Here is a 20376-nt window from a genome sequence, read left to right as displayed (position 1 = left end):
CTGGTTCTGAACTCCCTGCAGTGTTGCCCTCATGATCTCCTCCCCAACTAGAAACAGATCTGGTTATTTTCTGAAAGAATGCAGCAAATGAGTGTCCACTTCACGAGGCCAGGAATCTGTTCCTTGAATGGCTATTTTTCAGGCCTGTGAGACAGCTGAGTTGGGATCAAGGATGGGGAGGAGTCAGCCAGAAATACCTGCTTGGGTCCGGAGCAGGAATGTAAGGGTTTGGTGCACGCCTTATTATGGGCGGCAAGGTGGCACAGTGGTTAGCACTGCTGCCTCACAGCACTAGGGACCTGGGTTCAATTCCCGCCTCAGGCAACTGACTGTGTGGAGTTTTCACATTCTCCCTGTGTCTGCGTGGGTTTCCTCTGGTTTCCTCCTGCAGTCCAAAAATGTGCAGGTTAGGTGAATTGGCCATGCTAAATTACCCATAGTGTTAGGGGCAGGGGAATGGGTCTGGGTGGGTTGTGCTTTGGTGGGTCGGTGTGGACTTGTTGGGCTGAAGGAATGGTTTCCACACTGTAAGTAATCTAAAAAAAATTTGTTGCTCCCTTTTCTAAATAGAGCAGCCATCCGTATTGGGGATTCCCCCCCAAACCACCAACCCCTCTTTATGCCATAATCCTGAGGAGGCCTTCCCACCTGTTACCATCATGAGTACCCTCCCTCTGTACTGTGTCCTGGACTCCTGGTATTTATATTTATGGGACTATGGCCATCCCAGTGGCCTGCCCTCCCAATGGCTCTGGAGAGCTTCCAGCCAATCAGATTGGCCAGCAGATCTCAGAGGCAGAGTCTCTACTGAGTGATAAGCAGATTTCCCACCTCTGGTCGCACTCATTGGCTGCGTGATCTTCATCATCTTCTCCCAGAGACATCTGAAACATCTTGCTCGACGATTTGGATGGAAAGTTACCAATAGCAGGGCATATAGTGTCTTTCTGATCAAATTGCCCTTAAACCTATCAAATTGATTGCAGATTGCATCTTTTACTGCTAGGACATTCTGACATTGAATTTGTCATGTGATCAATTGTTTGTGTCAATTTGTTCTACTCCAATTACTTCCATATCAAAACATGACTTGTTTAGATAGTAGTGGGTTGGTGAGGAACATAAACTTCTTAACATATTTGGAGGAAACAATCTCTGTGTCTGTTTGTGGCTAACAAGTAGTGTTGAGTTGCGTTGTCATTTAAATTGAAAACTCATGTTTGGGGCTTGCTGTGGTTTTGTGATTTTGCAGGAAGTCTGAAGCCAAAGGTTTGGAGATCAGTGAGATGATGTGTTTTTCCCTTCTGTGTGTCCACAGGCATTTAACTGATTGGCCTGGTTCACATATCATGCAGTAACTGAGGTGATATAAGCTTGACATTTTCACCAAATGTGCTTGCATGTAATTCCTCCTGGCTTTGAATAAACATTTCATTGCCCCCTATTTGATGGACAGGATGCTGTAGAAAATTGGAAGATGAGAACGTGGAATTACAATTATCACCTTAGTGTGTAACATAAGAAAAGTGTCTGATTAGACGAAGCATCAGCTTCTAATTGTCAAATGGTGTGTCTAAATCTCCAGGAGATCCAAAACGTAATAGAGCAGAAAGATATAATTTAAAAGAGTCTGACTACTAATTTTCTGGCATTTGGCGAGTGTCTCTGTTGTTTGAATCAGTAGATCATTGATATTTGTTATCTGGCAGCTGATGACAGTCACATTCAGAAATTGTAATTGTAGTCATCAACCACCTGCAGATTAACACCATTTCCCATTGCACTCAATAAACTATCAATGATTCATTCAGTTTCTCCAACACCTAAATCGTCACAGCTTTAATGAATTCATTTTATTCCCCTTCTATAAATAGCTGTGTTGCTAGGATAAAGATTAAAGTAGCAGCGAAGCAAGAAGTGTCTCTGGCAGCATTAAAAGGTAATCTTTGTGTCTCTCTTTCTTCTACCCTTCACATTCAGTTGTCTATCTATCCATCTATACCCCTGTTCACCCATCATCTATCTTTAACGTCCAAAATAAATATTTAACTGAAAACAAACATTTAAAAAAATACATATTTCATAATTGACATGAAGAATTGTAAATCATGTTTATATCTGGCTATATTTTTATTAAGCTTTATGGTTCTTATGATAAATTAATAAATAACTTGGACATCAAAAACAGAATAAAATTCTAAGATTGACCAAAGGTACCAACTTGGAACCATGGCCAGTTATGAGGATGGTAGTAGTTGCTCACAACAGAACACAGAAAATGCCAGTGGAATGGGCAGGGAAGTGTCAGGTGGTGATTCTCTTTGGCAGAGGTGATAGGGAGAGGCAAAATAGACTGAGTCCATGATTCTGAAAAGTGCTGAGAGACAGGGGGTTCATATGCATCAGTGCTTAAAGGTTAAAGGACATTTTGAGAGCTTGATTAGCAAAGCACATGGAATTTTGGTCTTCATCGCAGAGGCATCGGGTACAAAAACAGGGTCATTGTGCTGCAGCTGGGCAAGATCCTGGTTAGACCACAATTACAATATACTGCATCCCCTTCAGAGAAGATGGTGCAGAGGAGATTTACCTAAATGGTTTCTGAGGTGAAGGGTTTTAGCAACAAGGAGAGGTTGGGAAGTTTGATGATATTCACACTGACCAAAAGGGATTGAGGGAGATTTGATCGAAGTGAAAAGATCAACTAATGGGACTATGTGCATAAGATACAGATCTTTGGATAAAAGATTCACAGGCATGTGAGAGAATGACTTAACTCTGCAAGTGGCAATGATTGGAACTTGCTGCCTACAAAGTGGGTAGATGAAGAGTTGGTGAATAAATTGAAAAGGAAATTGGGTGGACATTTGAAGGGAATACATTTGCAGGGCTGGGGTGGAGAGTGCAGGAATGGCATGGATTGGTGTGTTCCAGTATCCTGATAGAGGTTTGAACAGCCCAGATATTCCTTTGTGTCCTAATGGTTCCAAGATTATATTTTGACTATAACTTTTGTCAAATTTTCAGCAAACATAAAGTACATTTAAATAAATGAAGAACGAGAAAGAGAGAGAGTTCATAGTAATAAGAGTATAGCAATGGAAGTAGTCCATTCAGTTGAAACTTTATTGCTGGAACAGCACAGCAGGTCAGGCAGCATCCAGGGAACAGGAGAACTGAAGAAGGGCCTGTGCCCGAAACGTCGAATCTCCTGTTCCCTGGATGCTGCCTGACCTGCTGTGCTGTTCCAGCAATAAAGTTTCAACTTTGATCTCCAGCATCTGCAGACCTCACTTTCTCCTCTAAGTAGTCCATTCAGCCCATCAAGCATGCCCCACCATTTGATATCAAAGTGTGCTGTTGGAAAAGCACAGCTGGTCAGGCAGCATCCAAGGAGCAGGAAAGTCAACATTTGAGTATAATCTCTTCATCAGGAATGCAGGGGGCGGGCCCCAAGGTGGCTGTGAGATAAATAGGTAGGGGGTGGGGCTGGGGGAAAGTAGCTAGGAATGCAATAGGTTGATGAAAGGGGGGTGATGGTGATAGGTTGGAGAGGTGGAGTGGATAGGTGGGAAGGAAGATGGATAGGCAGGACAGGTCAAGACAGCAGTATGGAGCTAGAGGGTTGGATCTGGGATAAGGAGGGTGCAGGGGAAATGCAGAAACTGGTGAAATCAACACTGATCCCGTGTGGTTGGAGCATCCCAAGGCAGAAGATGAGGCGTTCTTCCTCCAGGTGTCAAGTGGCTAGTGTTTGGCTGAGGAGGAGGCCAAGGATGTGCATGTCCTTGGCAGAATGGGAGGGAAAGTTCAATATGATGACTGAACAATGCCTTTTACTCATCTGTTTCCATAACCCTGTACATCACAGGGAATCAGAAATCTAGCAATCTCTCTTTTCAACAGACTCAAAAAGTGAGCTTCGACAGCTCTCTGTAGATCAGGATTCTAAAGAAGCACAGTACTCTGGGTCAAAGAAAGACATCTTTCTCTCAGATCTAAGTGGTATCACTCTCATGGTCCTGTTGTCTAATACAAGCCCAATGTGCTCATTCTTTTTTCATAGGACAACCCTTGACCTCAGGAGCAAGACTGGTGAACCTTCATTGTACTCCCTCTTTGGCAATAATGTCTTCCCTGAGGTAAGGAGACCAAAGCTGTACACAGTCCTCCAGCTTTGGTCTAACCAAGCTCCTATGAAGGGTTTTTGCCTGAAACGTCGATTTTGCTGAAGCTGCTCGATGCTGCCTGAATTGCTGTGCTCTTCCAGCACCATTGATCCAGAATCCTATATAATTGAAGCAAGTCTTCACCACTCCTTTACTTCAATCCTTTTGGAATAAAGGCAAACATTCCTTTAGCCTTCCTAACAGCTTGTTAACCTTCATTGAGAAGGAGACCAAGGTCCCTTTGTACACCTCACTTTACAGCCTCTTAGCGTTTAAGCTTACGCAATCCTCCACTTACTTTGTCAGTCACAGCTGACTGACCTTTGAATTTTGTCCTTTGAACAATCTATAATTGGTGTAAACCATGTAATACTCCTTAAAGACTATCCATTGCCTATGTACAGTCATCCCACTCCATGTATTTCCCAATCCAGGTCAACAAGTCTCTGCCTCACACTGTCATTATTTCTCTTATTTAAATTGAAACCCCGCTACTTCAAAATGAAATACCTCACTTTCAAACATAATGTAACATCCTATTACATTGTGGCCTAAAGGTGCTTTTACACCAATATTATTAATTAGCTATTCTTTATTATGAAATATGTGATCAAAGGGATGGGTAAAAGTGTGTCTATTTCAATGCAAGCAATATCAGGAATAAGCATGATGAATTTAGAGCATGGGTCAGTACTAGGAACTCTGATGTTGTGGCCATAATGGAGACATGGATTTCACAGGAGCAGGGATGGTTGCAGGAAGTTCCAGATTTAAATCTTTTAAAAAGAACTGAGAGATGTGTAAAATAAGAGGGGAGTGGCATTGTTAATTAGAGAGGGCATCACAGCTGCAGAAGAGGAGGTTGTTGAGGAGAGCTTGTCCACTGAGTCAGGAAGGGTGGGAGGCAGTAACAGGGAAGGAGCAGTCACTTTATTGGGTGTTTTCTATAGACCCCTGCCCCCCAAAAAAACAGCAGAGAGATTGGACAGCAGAACGTGGAAAGGTACTGATGGAACAGAGTTGTTGTTCTGGGTGACTTCAACTTCCCCAATAATGATTGGAACCTCCTCCGTGCAGATGGTCTGGATGGAGCTGATTTTGTTGGGTGTGTCCAGGAGGGATTCCTGACTCAGTGTGTAGATAAGCTGACTGGGAGAGGCCATTTTGGATTTGTTGCTAGGCAACAAGCCAGGCCAGGTGTCAGATGTCTCAATGGGAAAACATTTTGGCGACAGTGACCATGACTGTTTCACCTTTACCATAGCCATGGAGAGGGATGGGAACAGACAGAACGGGAAGGTATTTAATTGGGGGAGGGGAAATTACACTGCTATTAGACATGAGCTGTGGAGTATAAATTGGGAACAGTTGTTCTGCAGGAAATGCACAGCAGAAATGTGGAGACTGTTTAAGGAGCACTTGTTATGAATGTTGGATAACTTTGTCCCACTGAGACAGACATGGAATGGTAAGGTGAAGGAACCTTGGATGACAAGAGAAGAGGAGCTTCTCATCAAGAGGAAGAAGGAAGCTTACTTAAGGATGAGGAAGCAAGGATCTATATGCCTATGCAATGACCATTTAAATGCCCATAAAGTTGGTGAGTCAATGGCGATGTAGGCAGAGCGTTCCATGCCCCGACTACTCTGAGTAAAGAAACTACCTCTGACATCTGTCCTATATCTATCACCCCTCAGTTTAAGGCTGTGTGCCCTCATGCTAGCCATCGCCATTTGAGGAAAAAGATTTTCACTGTCCACCCTATCTAACCCTTTGATTTATCTTATATGTCTCAATTAAGTACTCTCTCAACCTTCTTCTCTCTAACAAAAACACACTCAAGTCCCTCAACCTTTCATAATAAGATCTACCCTCCATACCAGGCAACATCCTAATAAATCTCCTCTGAACCCTTTCCAAAGCTTCCACATCCTTCCTATAATGCAGTGACCAGAACTACACACAATACTCCAAATGTGGCCGTACCAGAGTTTTGTCAAGCTGCAGCATGACCTCATAGCTTTAAAACTCAATCCCTCTACCAATAAAAGCTTATACACACTGTGCCTTCTTAACAATCCTACCAACCTGTGTGGCAACTTTCAGGGATCTATGTACATGGACATCGAAATCTCTCTAATACACTACCAAGAATCTTACCATTCGCCCAGTACTCTGTATTCCTGTTGCTCCTTCCAAGTGAATTACCTCACGCTTTTCCACATTAAACTCCATTTGCCACTTATCAGCCCAGTTCTGCAGCTTTCCTTTGTCCCTCTGTAACTTGCAATATCCTTTGGCACTATCTACAACTGTACTGACCTTAGTGACATTCACAAATTTCATCCATCCTTCTACACCCACCTCCAAATCATTTATAAAAATGACAAACAGCAGTGGACCCAAAACAGATCTGTGCGGTACACCACTAGTAACTGACCTCCAGGATGAACATTTCCCATCAACCACCAGCCCCTGTCTTCTTTCAGCTAGCCAATTTTTGATCCAAACTGCTAAATCACCCTCAATCCCATGCCTCTGTATTTTGTGCAATAGCCTACCGTGGGGAAGCTAATCAAAAGCCTTCCTGAAATCCATATACACATCAACCACTTTACCCTCATCCACCAGCTAGCCAATTTTTGATCCAAACTGCTAAATCACCCTCAATCCCATGCCTCTGTATTTTGTGCAATAGCCTACCGTGGGGAAGCTAATCAAAAACCTTCCTGAAATCCATATACACATCAACCACTTTACCCTCATCCACCTGTTTGGTCACCTTCTCAAAGAACTCAGTAAGGTTTGTGTGGTATGACCTACCCTTCTCAAAACTGTGTTGAATATCCCTAATTAACTTATTCCTATCGAGACGATTATAAATCCTTTCTCTTATAACTTTTTCCAACATTTTACCCACAACCGACGTAAGGCTCACTCGTCTGTAATTACCAGGGTTGTCTCTACTCCCCTTCTTGAACAAGGGAGCACTATTTGCTATCCTCCAGTCTTCTGGTACTATTCCTGTAGACAATGCCGAAATAAAGATCAAAGCCAAAGGCTCAGCAATCTCCTCCCTGGCTTCCCAGAGAATCCTCGGATAAATCCCATCCAGCCCAGGGGACTTATCTATTTTCACACTTTTCAAAATTGTTAACACCTCCTCCTTGTGAACCTCAATCCCATCTAGTCTTGTGGCCTGTTTCTCAGTATTCTCCTCAACAACATTGTCTTTTTCCAGTGTGAATATTGATGAAAAATATTCATTTAGCACTTCCCCTATCTCCTCAGACTCTGCGCACAACCTCCCTCTACTGTCCTTGATTGGCACTAATCTTTCTCCAGTCATTCTTTTATCCCTTATATACCTGTAGAATGCTTTAGGGTTTTCCTTGATCCTGTCTGATTGATTAGATTCCCTACAGTGTGGAAACAAGCCCTTCGGCCCAACTGACCCTCCGAAGAGTAACCCACCCAGACCCATCCCACTCTGACTAATGCACCTAAAACTATGGGCAATTTAACATGGCCAATTCACCTGACCCACACATCTTTGGACTGTGGGAGGAAACTGGAGCACCAAGAGGAAACCCACGCAGACCTAGGAGAATGTGCAACTCCACAAAGACAGTCACCCAAGGCTGGAATTGAATCTGGGAATCTGGTGCTGTGAGGCAGCAGTGCTAACCACTGAGCCACTGTGCCACCAATGACCTCTCATGATCCCTCTGGCTCTTCTTAGTTCTCTATTTATGTCTTTCCGGGCTAACTCATAACTCTCAAGCACCCTGAGTCTTCACACCTCAGCCTAACATAAGTCTTCTTCCTCTTGAAAGAAGTTCAACTTTCACACTCCCTGCCCCAACCACTTCCTCCCTGCCTGACTGGTACATACTTATCAAGGACACACAGTAGCTGTTCCTTGAATAAACTCCACATTTCTGTTGTGTCCATCCTCTGCAGTTTCCTCACCCATCCTATGCATCATAATTGCCCTTCTCCTAGGTTTAACACTTGCCCTGCAGTATCTACACGTTTGGATTAGAGTGGTGCTGGAAAAGCACAGCAGTTCAGGCAGCATCCGACGATCAGGAAAATCGACGTTTTGTGCAAAAGCCCTTCATCAGGAATAGAGGCAGTATCTACATGTCCCTTCATATCACTAAAGTAAACATAACCGAAGGTGTATGGTGTTTTGGCTTTCATTAATAGGAGGATTGAGTTTAAGAGCCGCAAGGTTTTGCTGCAGCTCTGTAAAACCCTGGTTAGACTTCACTTGGAATATTGTGTCCAGTTCTGCTCGCCTCATAGCAGGAAGGATGTAAATGATTTAGAGAGGGTGCAGAGGAGACTGACCAAAATGCTGCAGGATTGGAGAGATTGAGTGAGCTCAGGCTTTTCACACTGGAGAGAAGGAGGAAGAGAGGTGACTCAGTAGAGTTGTACAAGGTAATGAGAGACATAGATAGAGTGGATAGCCAGAAACCTTTCCCCAGGGCAGGAATGGCTGTCATGAAGGGTTGTAATTTTAAGATGATTGGAGGAAGGTATAGGGGAGATTTCAGAGGTAGGTTCTTTACACAGAGTGTGGTTGGTGCATGGAATGCACTGCCAGCGGTGGGAGTAGAGTCAGAGACATTAGGAACAGTTAAGCGACTGCTGAACAAGCACATGGATGGCAGTAAATTGAGGGGTGTGTAGGTGAGGTTGATCTTGGATTAAGATAAATGCTCAGCACAACATCTTGGGTTGAAGAGCCTGTACTGTGCTGTACTGTTCTATGTAAATAGTGTGCCCTTCAGTTGGCTCTTTAATACTGACTGCTTTGGGCCCACTGCCTGCTCCGCACTGAACAGAGGTCCCACTTGTCTGCCCCGCACTGACAGTGGGGCCCACTGCCTGCCCCGCACTGAACAGAGGTCCCACTGCCTTCCCCGCACTGACAGTGGGGCCCACTGTCTACTTTCTCTGAGCCCTTTCTCTCTGAATTGATACCAACGTTATTTACAGAAAATAACTTCACAGTTGAAATAGGAAATTGGAACAAATTTCAGGACCCAGTCAAAAGAAATACAGAAATAAGCAAAGTTCCATCTGTGAAATATTAAGTTTCCAAAATCTTGAAGTCCACACCCTCCTGGTTTCAGCAGCTCAGGCCATTCTGCATCTCCCTGTTACACCTCATTTCCTCTGTTCAGTGACCTACCAGGAATAATAGTGTAAAACCAGGAACATCATCCCTGCCAAACAAATCCCATCAGGAACTCAAGGAAGATCATGGAGAAGGTTAAAATGATGGATATGAAGGGAAAGGTTTTTGAAATATATTCCCTGTTGTGTTTAAACTCTGTTAGTGTTGGAGAAATTCATTTCAGAGCAACTGGAAAACTGTTCTATGGGCATCCCTCGCCCCCTCCTGGTGGTGCTGTGTTAGTACAAACAAAAGTTGCAAATAATTTCAAAATACATAAAATGCATGGAAATTTCTCAAATTTACTGTCATAATGTTGGTGAAACATCTGCATAAATCCTGGTAGAATGGCACAACTCTATGTTGTGCTGACGTTGTTTTTCAAATACATTGAACTTTGAAGTAAAATTGCCACTAACAGTGAACACAATGGCTGTTGATTGCTGGTTGGCTGTTGATTGCTGGTTGGCTGTTGATTGCTGGTTGGCTGTTGATTGCTGCTGTAATAGTTTATGGGGAAAACGAAACAAGAGGAAGTCAATCCTGAGAAGTGTGAGGTTAAGCATTTGGGCAGGGCAAACAAAACCAGGAATACACAATCAATGGGAGGGTATTGAGAGGGGCAGAGGAAGAAAGACCCCTTGGAGTGAATGTCCATTTGTCAGAGAAGGTGACAGGAGAGATCGATAAGACAATAAAAAAAGGATGAGGTACTGAATACAAGAGCAGGAACAGATCTTGGAACTCAAGATTGTGCATCCATGAGGTGCTGTGGGCCATTAACAGCAGCAGAACTGTACTCCAACACAATCTGTAAACTTATGGCCCGGAATATCCCCCACTCAACCATTACCATCAAGCTAGGGGATCAACCTTGGTTCAATGGAAAGTGCAGGAGGACATGCCAGGACCAGCACCAGGAAGATCTAAAAATGAGATGTCAACCTGGTGAAGCTACCAAACTGGACTATTTGCCTCCAAACAGCACATACAGCAAGTGGTAGATGGATCTAGTCATCCTACAACCAATAGATCAGATCTAAGCTCTGTAGATCTGCCACATTCAGTCATGAGTGGTGGTGAACAATTGATAGAACTCATTGGAAGAGGAGGCTCCACAAATATCCCCGTCCTCAATGATGGAAGAACCCAGCACATCATTGCAAAAGATAAGGCTGAAACATTTGAGCAATCTTCAGTCAGAAGTGCTGAGTGGATGATCCATCTCGGCCTCCTCCAGTGGTCCCCCACAGCATAGATACCAATCTTCAGCAATTTGATTCAATCTACTTGATATCAAGGAACAGTTAGAGACATTGGATGCTGCAAAGGCTATGGGCCCTAATAACATTCTGGCAATAGTGTTTCAGAACTTGCTGCTCCCCTGGCCAAGCTGTTCCAGTACAGTTATAAACTAGGAGGAGAAAGTGAGGTCTGCAGATGCTGGAGATCAGAGCTGAAAATGTGTTGCTGGAAAAGCGCATGCCCAAAACGTCGATTCTCCTGTTCCCTGGATGCTGCCTGACCTGCGTTTTTCCAGCAACACATTTTCAGCAGTTACAAACTAGGGCAGAGGTCGGGAACCTTTTCATGTTGGAAGGCCGCATTATGTTAGTTGTAATCTAATAGGGCCACATCCAAGAAACTTCAATTATATATTCGTCAAAATTCACATTAGTCTGCGAGGATTATTTCGTTGAATTTTCTTTTACTCTCTGGTATTTTAAATATATTCATTTTAAGATTAAAATAAAAATAATAAAGAAAGAAAAAAACATTAATAAAAAAATAAAAGATTTGTTCTGCAAAATTTGGATTCATTCAAAAGGCCACACACAATGGCCTAGCAGGCCATAGGTTCCCCACCCCTGAACTAGTATCTACCTGACAATGTGGAAATTGCCCAGGTATGTCCTGTATGTAAAAAGCAGGACAAAACCGACCTGGCCAATTCCCGTCCAATCAGTCTACTCGCCATCATCAATAAAGTGATGGAAGAGGTCAGTAACAGAGCTATCAAGCAGCACGTGCTCAGCAATAACCTGTTCAGTGATGCCCAGCTTGGGTTCTCCAGGGTCACTCAGCTCCTGACCTCATTGGTTCAAACATGGTCAAAAGAGCTGAATTCCAGAGGGGAGGGGAGAGGGACAGCCCTTGTCATCAAGGTCACAATCAAATGAGTGTGGCATCGAGGAGTTGCAAAACTGGAATCAAGGGCAAATCTCCTCTGGTTGGATCATATCTGACACATAGGAAGATGGTTGTGGCTGTTGGAGGTCAGTCATTTTAGCTGCAGGACATCTCTGCAGGAGTTCCTCATGGTAGTGTCCTACGCCCAACCATCTTCAACTACTTCATTAATGGCTTCCCTCCATCATATGGTTGGAAGTGGAAATATTTGCAGAAGATTGTACAATGTTCAGCACCATTCATGACTCCTCAGATACTGAAGCAATCCATGTCCAAATAGATCATGCCCTGGATGTCTTAAAGTGAAAGATGGTTAAATAATCCCTAACTAATCTTAACCAGTTTAGGGAACAAGAGTAGGGGACAGTCCAACACAACTTTGTGAACACTTATCCCTAAACAACTATGTGCTTCCTCCCAGCAATTCCAGCCTCCTGATTCCAGACCCAATGTCGGTTTGTCACCAATAGGTTTTCTCCCAATTCATATGGCTGGCCTTTGCGTATACCCTATAATCCCCTCTGAGGCTCCTGTCTTGAAATTTATGGTTTGTGTACCTTACAATGAATTCACCTGGTTCTACCTGATTTCTAGTTTCTTTTCTCGTTGGGTGCAAGTTACTGGAATATCCTTTTGGGTACTTCTTCCCTGACCCACCCAGGAACACCAATGTTGTAAAGTGAAAAGTGAGTAAGTGTCCCCTGACTAACCTTTGACCAGTTTTCAATAACCCTTTTTAACTTGAGTGCATTACATCGTGAAATAGACGAGGGGGACATAATAGAGAAGTGCCCAACACAACTTTACAGAATACTTTATCAAGACTCTCCTATTTTACTTGAATTAAATCTATCAATCTTTTCACAGGACTCTTCAGTAAACAGACTTACAATCTCTAAGTAACCGCAGTCTCAAAGCTACATGTGCATCGAGAATTTGCTGCGCATTATCGACAGGTTCCCACCACTGCATTTGAAGAGACAGGGAATACGCTTTAATCAGTCTGGGAAAGGCTGTTCCTCACAGTCTTTGAGGGTTGGCTGTTGTTTCAGGCTCTGCAGCTGTCAATGTGGGTTTCCCATTTTGATTAGGGTTGGTTCTGGTATTTGAGTCATCTCCCGTGTTGGTGTTTCTTGGTTAGGTCAGCCTGGTGATGCTGGCTATGAGGGACAAGACACTGGAGATGCTGTGTAGCTCAGCTGCTAGTTGAAGGTGCTCTCTGGAGGTGTCATTGAAAGAGTAAAAGGCAGAGCTCAGCATCCTGGGTTACTTTTCTTGAAGATTCTGTGGCATGTGTCCAATATTAGCAATAAGCAGAGACAAGTGACTACTTTCTGTTTTTTGGAGGTCACAGAACATGGAATTGTACCTTCAATTGTCAAATGATGTCCTTTTTCATGCTATGCCCCCGGTCTCCGACTTTGATAGGTGCCACCAAGTCTGTGTATCATTCTTCAACAAAGCAGCTTCACTGGAAGAGTAAACGATGTAGCCACTAACAGCTGTTGTTCAGACTGGAGACCTGAGTCCAGTGGCATGCCACAAGGAGCGGTGCTGGGAATCGTGTTGTCTCGTCATTTATATAAATGATTTGGATGAAAATATAGGAGGCATGGTTAGTAAGTTTTCTGATGACACCAAAATTGGTGGTATAGTGGACAGTGAAGAGCACAACAAGATCATGATCAACTGGGTCAGTGGGCCGAGGAATGGCAGATGGAGTTTAATTCAGATAAATGCAAGGTGTTGCAGTTTGGTAAGGCAAACCAAGGCAGGACTTTCACGGTTAATGGTAGGGCCCTGGGAAGTCTTGTTGAACAGAGAGACCTGCGAGTGCAGCTACATAGTTCTGTGCACGTGGTGTCGCAGATAAACAGGGTGTTAAAGAAGGTGTTTGGTATGCTTGTCTTCATTGGTCAGAGCGTCGAGTTGTTACTGCTTGGGAACTCTTCAGCCTTCTGGATGCAATATTGAGTTCAATAATTTTAGGGTTTGAGCAATCTTCTTCCATGTGCTTACACCAACCCCCAGCCCAGGCCTCGTGATTACATGGGTCTGTTATTCCTCTCAATCCATTGTGAGCCATGAATAATCCCTATTAGCAGTGATTCATTAGCAGCTGACTGTTTTCCACTCCTTTTTCTGCCTAACTGTTCTTCTCTCTCTTTGAGCTATATCTCCATCTGTCAATCACTCCTTCCGCAGCCCCCCCCAATCCCCACCCTATTTTCCTAGCTGCCATCAGTTCTGAAGAAGGGTCACTGGACTCGAAACGTTAACTCTGATTTCTTTCCACAAATGCTGCCAGACCTGCTGAATTTTTCCAGCAATATCTGTTTATGGTTATCATTAAGTGCGGGAGTTGTCATGTTATGACTGCACAAGACACTGGTAAGGCCAAATCTGGAGTATTGTGTACAATTCTGGTCACCCTGTTATAGGAATGCTGTTATTAAACTGGAAAGGATGCATAAATGAATTACAAGAATGTAACTGAGACTGGAAGGTTTGAATTATAAGGAGAGGCTGAACAGCCTGGAACTTCTTTCTCTGGAGTATAGGAGGTGATTTTATAGAAGTTTATGAAATCATGAGGGACATAAATAAGGTGAAAGGCCAAGATCTTTCCTGGGGTAGGGGAATCCAAAACTAGAGGACATAAGTGTAGGGTGAGATAGGAAAGATTCAAAAGAATTCTAAGGGGCAACTTTTTTGCAGAGAAGGTGGTGCATGTATAAATGAGCTGCCAGAGGAAATGGTGGAGATGGGTCAATTCCAACATTTAAAAGACACTTGGGCAAGTACATGGATAAGAAGAGTTTAGAGGGATATGGGCCCAATGCAGGCAAATGGGACTAGCTCAGTTTAGGAAACCTGGTCAGTATGGATGAGTTGGGCTGAAGGGTCTGTTTCTGAGCTGTATGATTGTATGAGCGTAAGATCAGGCAGCAGAAGGCCTGTCTGCTTTTGATGGGAAGTTGATTATCCAAGGCCTGGCTGCATGAGTACTGTCTGTTAGATCACAAATTAGAGTCTGGCTACGTTTAAACTTGGCTTCTACATTTAGAGTTTTTACCCATGTTCACAAAAAAAATCAATATTTCTGTAACAGTTTTGGAAGTCATCAGTCACTGGACCACAGTGCATCATCTAGGTTTGGTCTGAAAACTGTCAAGTAATATCCATGTCACACAAATGCAGGCAGTGACCATCCCAATGAGTGATGCCCCTTAATATTCAATAGTGTTACCATCACTGAATTCCCCAATTTCAACCTTCTGGAGTTACCATTGACCAGAAACTGAACTCAGCCAGCCATATAAATGTAGTGAGGTCAGAAGCTAGGTATCCTGTAGTGATAACTCAACTCTTGATTCCCCAAAGCCTGGTGGCATGGTGGTTCAGTGGTTAGCACTGCTGCCTTGCAGCATCAGGGGCCCAGGTTCAATTCCAGCCTCGTGCGATTGTCTGTGTGGAGTTTGCACATTCTCCCTGTCTCTGCATGGGTTTCCTCCGGGTGCTCCGGTTTCCTCTCACAGTCCAAAGATGTGCAGGCTAGGTGAACTGACCATGTTAAATTGCCATAGTGTTCAGGAATATGTAGGTTAGGTGCATTAGTCAGGGGTAAATGTAGGGGAATGGGTCTGGATGGGTTACTCTTCAGAGGGTCAGTGGAGACATATTGGGCCAAAGGACCTGTTTCCACACTGAAGGGATTCTATGATCCTGTCTACGAACTACAAAGCACAAGTCAAGAGTCTGATGGAATGCTCCTCACTTGTTTGGATGGGTGCAATTCCAAGAACACTCTAAGCAACTGTTTGATTGACACCACATCAGCCATAAACATCCACTGTCTCAACCAGCAGCATTCAGTGGCAATAGTGTGTGATTCAGGACAAAACAGCCCATTTAACTGTCTGCAAGATGCATTGCAGAAATTCACCAAAAATCCTGAGACTTCCAAACCCATGCTTACTACCAGCTACCAGATGGTCTGGCTTATATTTGACTCCACACTCACAGCACTGAGGCTGACATTTAATTGCTCTCAAGGTATTGATGGATGAGTGTTAAATACAGACATAAGCAGTGATGCCCACATTCCAAGAGTCAATCAAAGTAAAATCTCTTGTTTATGTTTTCAATAATTACTATCTGTCTCTTGCTGCCTTTCTCTGACCGTCATTTCCCATTTTATTGTTTTCCTCTCTTATCTTGTCCCTACTCTTGGATATATCACATCTTTCTAACTTTGATATGAACCCTCTCTGCACCTTTAGGTATATGTTTCACAAGAACACTAGACCCAGGACAGTTCCTGTATGGGCAGTCACCTGGACTCAATGTCATCCTGCCCACTTTCCTCAGGACTGGTGCTCGTGACCACAGGCTGGAACCCATTTCAAACATCATGTTGGATCAGAAGAAGATGCAATTAAAGCATTTGTGAATGAAAAAGAATCGTCTCATAAATTAAGGAAACAAAGCAATAAGCAACAAGGTCATTAATGCTGTGGAATAAAAGAAAAGTTGGAAAGATCAGTAAAGTTACTTGGGGTTATTGTAGAGGACGTGGTTACATTTTTGTTGGGGCTCTTTGCACTTTTAGACTCAGTGCATTCCACACAACACCATTCAATCTGAAAGCTCCAATGATAGACAAGTTTTTTTTTAGATGTTCCAGCCCTCACCTGTTAAACATGCCCTAATGTGCAGACACAAGTTATAAATGTGCTTTGGCTGCACCAAATCAATATCTCAATAATCTGACACACTTCATAGAAACCCAGAAACTAGGAGCAGGAGTAGGCCGTTCAATGCTTCAGACCTACTCCACCATCCAATAGGATGATGGTTAATCTTCTATCTCTTAGGTCCACTTCCTACCCATAGCTCTTGATGTCTTTAACAAGGTATCTCATTCTTGATTATATTCAGTGACTTGACTGTCACAACCTTCTGTGGTATAGAATTCCACAGCTTCACCATCCTCTGAGTAAAGAAATCTTTCCTTATCTCTGTTTGAAATGTTGTTTGTTCTAAGCTGTACAAGTGACAACCCAACTATTCGGGTCTGCACAGGTTACTGAATGCCATCTCAATGTTGACAGGGGGAGTAATCCTCGTTAAAACTGAATTTCAGTTAATTGAATGTGGTGATGAAATTGAACATGTGACATGTAGAAGGCCGAGAAAGGCAGGAGTTACATTGACTAAGCTTAGTCTAATTATTCTCTCCTACTTGAGAATTATGACATTTTAAAATGTCTCCTTTAACTTCAGGGGAAACAGAACTTTCTGAGAAGGGATTGTTGAGCTTGTTTTAAGAAAGAAACATTCTCCTCGAGAGATGCTCATCTGAGCTGGTTGCTGTGCAGATAAAATTAAAACTGAAACCAATTGAAATCACATGATACTTTGACACAATAACTCACAATCAAGGAGCAGCTGAGGTTTGAAGTGTAGAGAGAAACATGGCAGTAGAATGAACTATTGTCATGTTAACAGCCAATTGGCGTGTTCATAAGATTTGCTTCTTTATTGAAAAGGATGGGGACAGAACTGAAAAGTGGTTTATGGACCAAGGTGTTACTGAGATTAGTCTTACTGGTGAAAGATGGATCTCTAAGAAATGAAATCAGAGCTTGCTGGACAAACTTTGCTGTTTTGGAAGCATTTGTGGAGAGAGAACTAGTGTTAATATTATATCCAGTAATCCTTAAGAAATATTGTAAATACAGAGATACTTATGATGCTGAGTGGATTTCAAACTCAAAGAATGAAACCTCTGTTGGAATTCATCTGGGGTGAATCTGAGCCAGAGGCAGTCACTGAGGAATGAGATGTGGTTGTGGAAGTGAATTTTGGTAAATACATTGTCAAACATTAGGAACAATAACAAAAGTAATGATGGTAAACAAGAAGAAAGATTAGAACGTAAATCTTGTTGCTGAGGAGAGCAGAACCCCGGGCGCTGCCTGACCTGTGCTTTTCCAGCACCACACTCTCGACCCTGGTGTCCTGCATCTGCACTTTCTTCAAGTTGGGTATACTTGGAATAGATGTGGCATTGAGTTAAATATTGAAATAAAAGGGTTCTCTAAGTTTAGAACACAGAATATACAACAGTACAGCATAGTATAGGCCTTTCGGCCCACAATGTTGTGCTGAGCATTTATCTTAATCTAAGGTCGACCTAACCTACACACCCCTCAACTTACTGCTGTTCATGTGCTTTTCCAGCAGCTTCTTAAATGCCCTTAATGTCTCTGACTCTACCATCACCGCTGGCAGTACATTCCACCCACCAACCACTCTCTGAGCAAAGAACTTACGTCTGACATCTCCCCTAAACCTTCTTCCAATCACCTTAAAGTTATGATCTCTCATGACAGCCATTTCTGCCCTGGGGAAAAGTCTCTAACTATTTACTCTATCTCTGCCTCTCATTACTTTGTACACCTCTATCAAGTCACTTCTCCTCCTTCTTCTCTCCAATGTGAATAGCTCTAGCTCACTCAACTTTTCTTCATAAGACAAGCCCTCCAGTCCAGGCAGCATCCTGGTAAATTTCCTCTGCACCCTCTCTAAAGAATCTACATCCTTCCTCTAATGAGGTGACGAGAACTGAACACAAATTCCAAGTGTGGTCTAACCAGGGTTTTATTGAGCTGCAGCAAAACCTTGTGGCTTTTAAACTTAATCCCTTTGTAAATGAAAGCCAAAACGCCATTTACTTTCCTAACAACCCAATCAACTTCAGTGGCAACTTTGAGAGATCTATGTACATGGACCCCAAGATCTCTAAATTCCTCCACACTGCCAAGAATCCTGTCTTTAACCCTGTATTCAGCATTCAAATTCGATCTTCCAAAATGAATCACTTTGCATTTATCCAGGTTGAACTCCATCTGCCACTTTTCAGCTCAGCTCTGCATCCTGTCAATATCATGTTGTAGCCTGCAACAGCCCTTGACATTATCTACAACATCACCGACCTTTTTGTCATTGGCAAACTTACTAACCCACCCTTCTACTTCTTTATCCAAGTCATTTATAAAAACTACAAAAAGCAGAGGCCCAAGAACAGATCCTTGCGGGACTCCACTAATCACCGACCTCCAGGTGAAATATTTTCCATCCACTACCACTCGCTGTCTTCTTTCAGCCAGCCAATTCTGTATCCAGACAGCCAAATTTCTCTGTATCCCATACTTCCAAACTTTCTGAATGAGTCTACCATGGGAAACCTTATCAAATACCTTACTGAAATCTATGTACACCACATCCACTGCTCAACCTTCATTGACTTGTCTCATCACATCTTCAAAGAACTCAATAAGGCTTGTGAGGATTGACCTGTGTCTCACAAAGCCATGCTCACTATCATTAATCAAACTATGTTTTCCAAATATTCATAAATCCTATTTCTTAGAATCCTTTCCAGCACCTTGTTTACCACAGACGTGAGACTGACTGGTCTGTAATTGCCAGGGATTTCCCTATTCACTTTCTTGAACAGAAGAACAACATTTGCCTCCTTCCAATCATCCCGAATCACTCCCGTGGAGAGTGAAGATGCAAAGATCATCACCAGAGGTTCTACAATCTCATTCCTCACTTCCTGTAGTAACCTTGGATATGTCTAGTCTGGCCCTGGGGACGTACCTATCTTGGTGCTTCCCAGAATTTTCAACACATCCACTTTCTTAATATCAGTCCGGTCAAGCCTATTAACCTGGTCCATGGTGTTTTCACTATAAGCAAGGTCTCTCTCTCTAGTGAGTACTGAACCAAAAACGTCAGTTGGGCCTCCCCCACCTCTTCAGACTCCAGGCACAAGTTCCCTCCACTGCTTCTGATTGGCCCTACCCTTTCTCTGATCATTCTCTTATTCCTCACATATGCATCCAATGCCTTTGGGTTTTCCCTATTCCTTCCTGCCAAAGCTTTTTTGTGTCCCCTCCTCACTCTCCTCACTCCATTTTTGAGTTATTCCCTAGCTACCTTGTAATCCTCTAAAGCTGTACCAGATCCTTGTTTCCTCAGCCTTAAGTAAGCTTCCTTCTTCCTCTTGACGAGAAGCTCCTCTTCGTCATCCAAGGCTCCTTCACCTTACCATTCCATGTCTGTCTCAGTGGGACAAAGTTATCCAGCATTCACAACAAGTGCTCCTTAAACAGCCTCCACATTTCTGCTGTGCCTTTCCCATAGAACAATTGTCCCCAATTTATACTCCACAGCTCATGTCTAATAGCAGTGTAATTTCCCCTCCCCCAATTAAATACCTTCCCATTCTGTCTGTTCCTATCCCTTGCTTATGGCTATGGTAAAGGTGAGGCAATTGTCACTGTAACTGAAACGCTCTCCCACCGAGAGATCTGACACCTGGCCTGGCTCGTTGCCTAGCACCAAATCCAATATGGCCTCCCCCCAATCAGCCTACCTACATACTGAGTCAGGAATCCTTCCTGGACATACCTGACAAAACCAGCTCCATCCAGACCATCTGCACTAAGGAGGTTCCAATCCATTATTGGGGAAGTTGAAGTCACCCAGAACAACAACTCTGTTCCATCAGTACCTTTCCACGTTCTGCTGTCCAATCTCTCTGCTGCTTGTGGAGGTGGGGGGGTCGGGGGGGGGAGGTCTATAGAAAACACCCAATAAAGTGACTGCTCCTTTCCTGTTACTGACTTCCACCCTTCCTGACTCAGTGGACAAACCCTCCTCAACAACCTCTTTTTTTGCTGCTGTGATGCCCTCTAATTAACAATGCTACTCCCCTCTTCTTTTCCCCCTCTCCTTTTTTTATTAAAATAT

At 43.3% G+C, this 20376-nt stretch overlaps 1 long non-coding RNA gene across 2 annotated transcripts; it reads left to right on the top strand.

The window, feature by feature from the left end:
- Positions 1-1889: 1889 nt before the first annotated feature.
- Positions 1890-16080, top strand: LOC122564309. 2 transcript variants are annotated; one of them, XR_006315869.1, is made up of 3 exons: positions 1890-1939; positions 4067-4142; positions 15834-16080. It is a non-coding gene; the product is annotated as an uncharacterized LOC122564309 (long non-coding RNA). The 2 variants fall into 2 exon arrangements; XR_006315868.1 differs by lacking the exon at positions 15834-16080 and adding an exon at positions 12418-12529.
- The last annotated feature ends 4296 nt before the right edge of the window (positions 16081-20376 follow it).

This window comes from Chiloscyllium plagiosum, chromosome 29 (assembly GCF_004010195.1).
Source record: "Chiloscyllium plagiosum isolate BGI_BamShark_2017 chromosome 29, ASM401019v2, whole genome shotgun sequence".
Taxonomy (NCBI): Eukaryota; Metazoa; Chordata; class Chondrichthyes; order Orectolobiformes; family Hemiscylliidae; genus Chiloscyllium; species Chiloscyllium plagiosum.
This window is presented reverse-complemented; position numbering and strand designations above follow the sequence as displayed.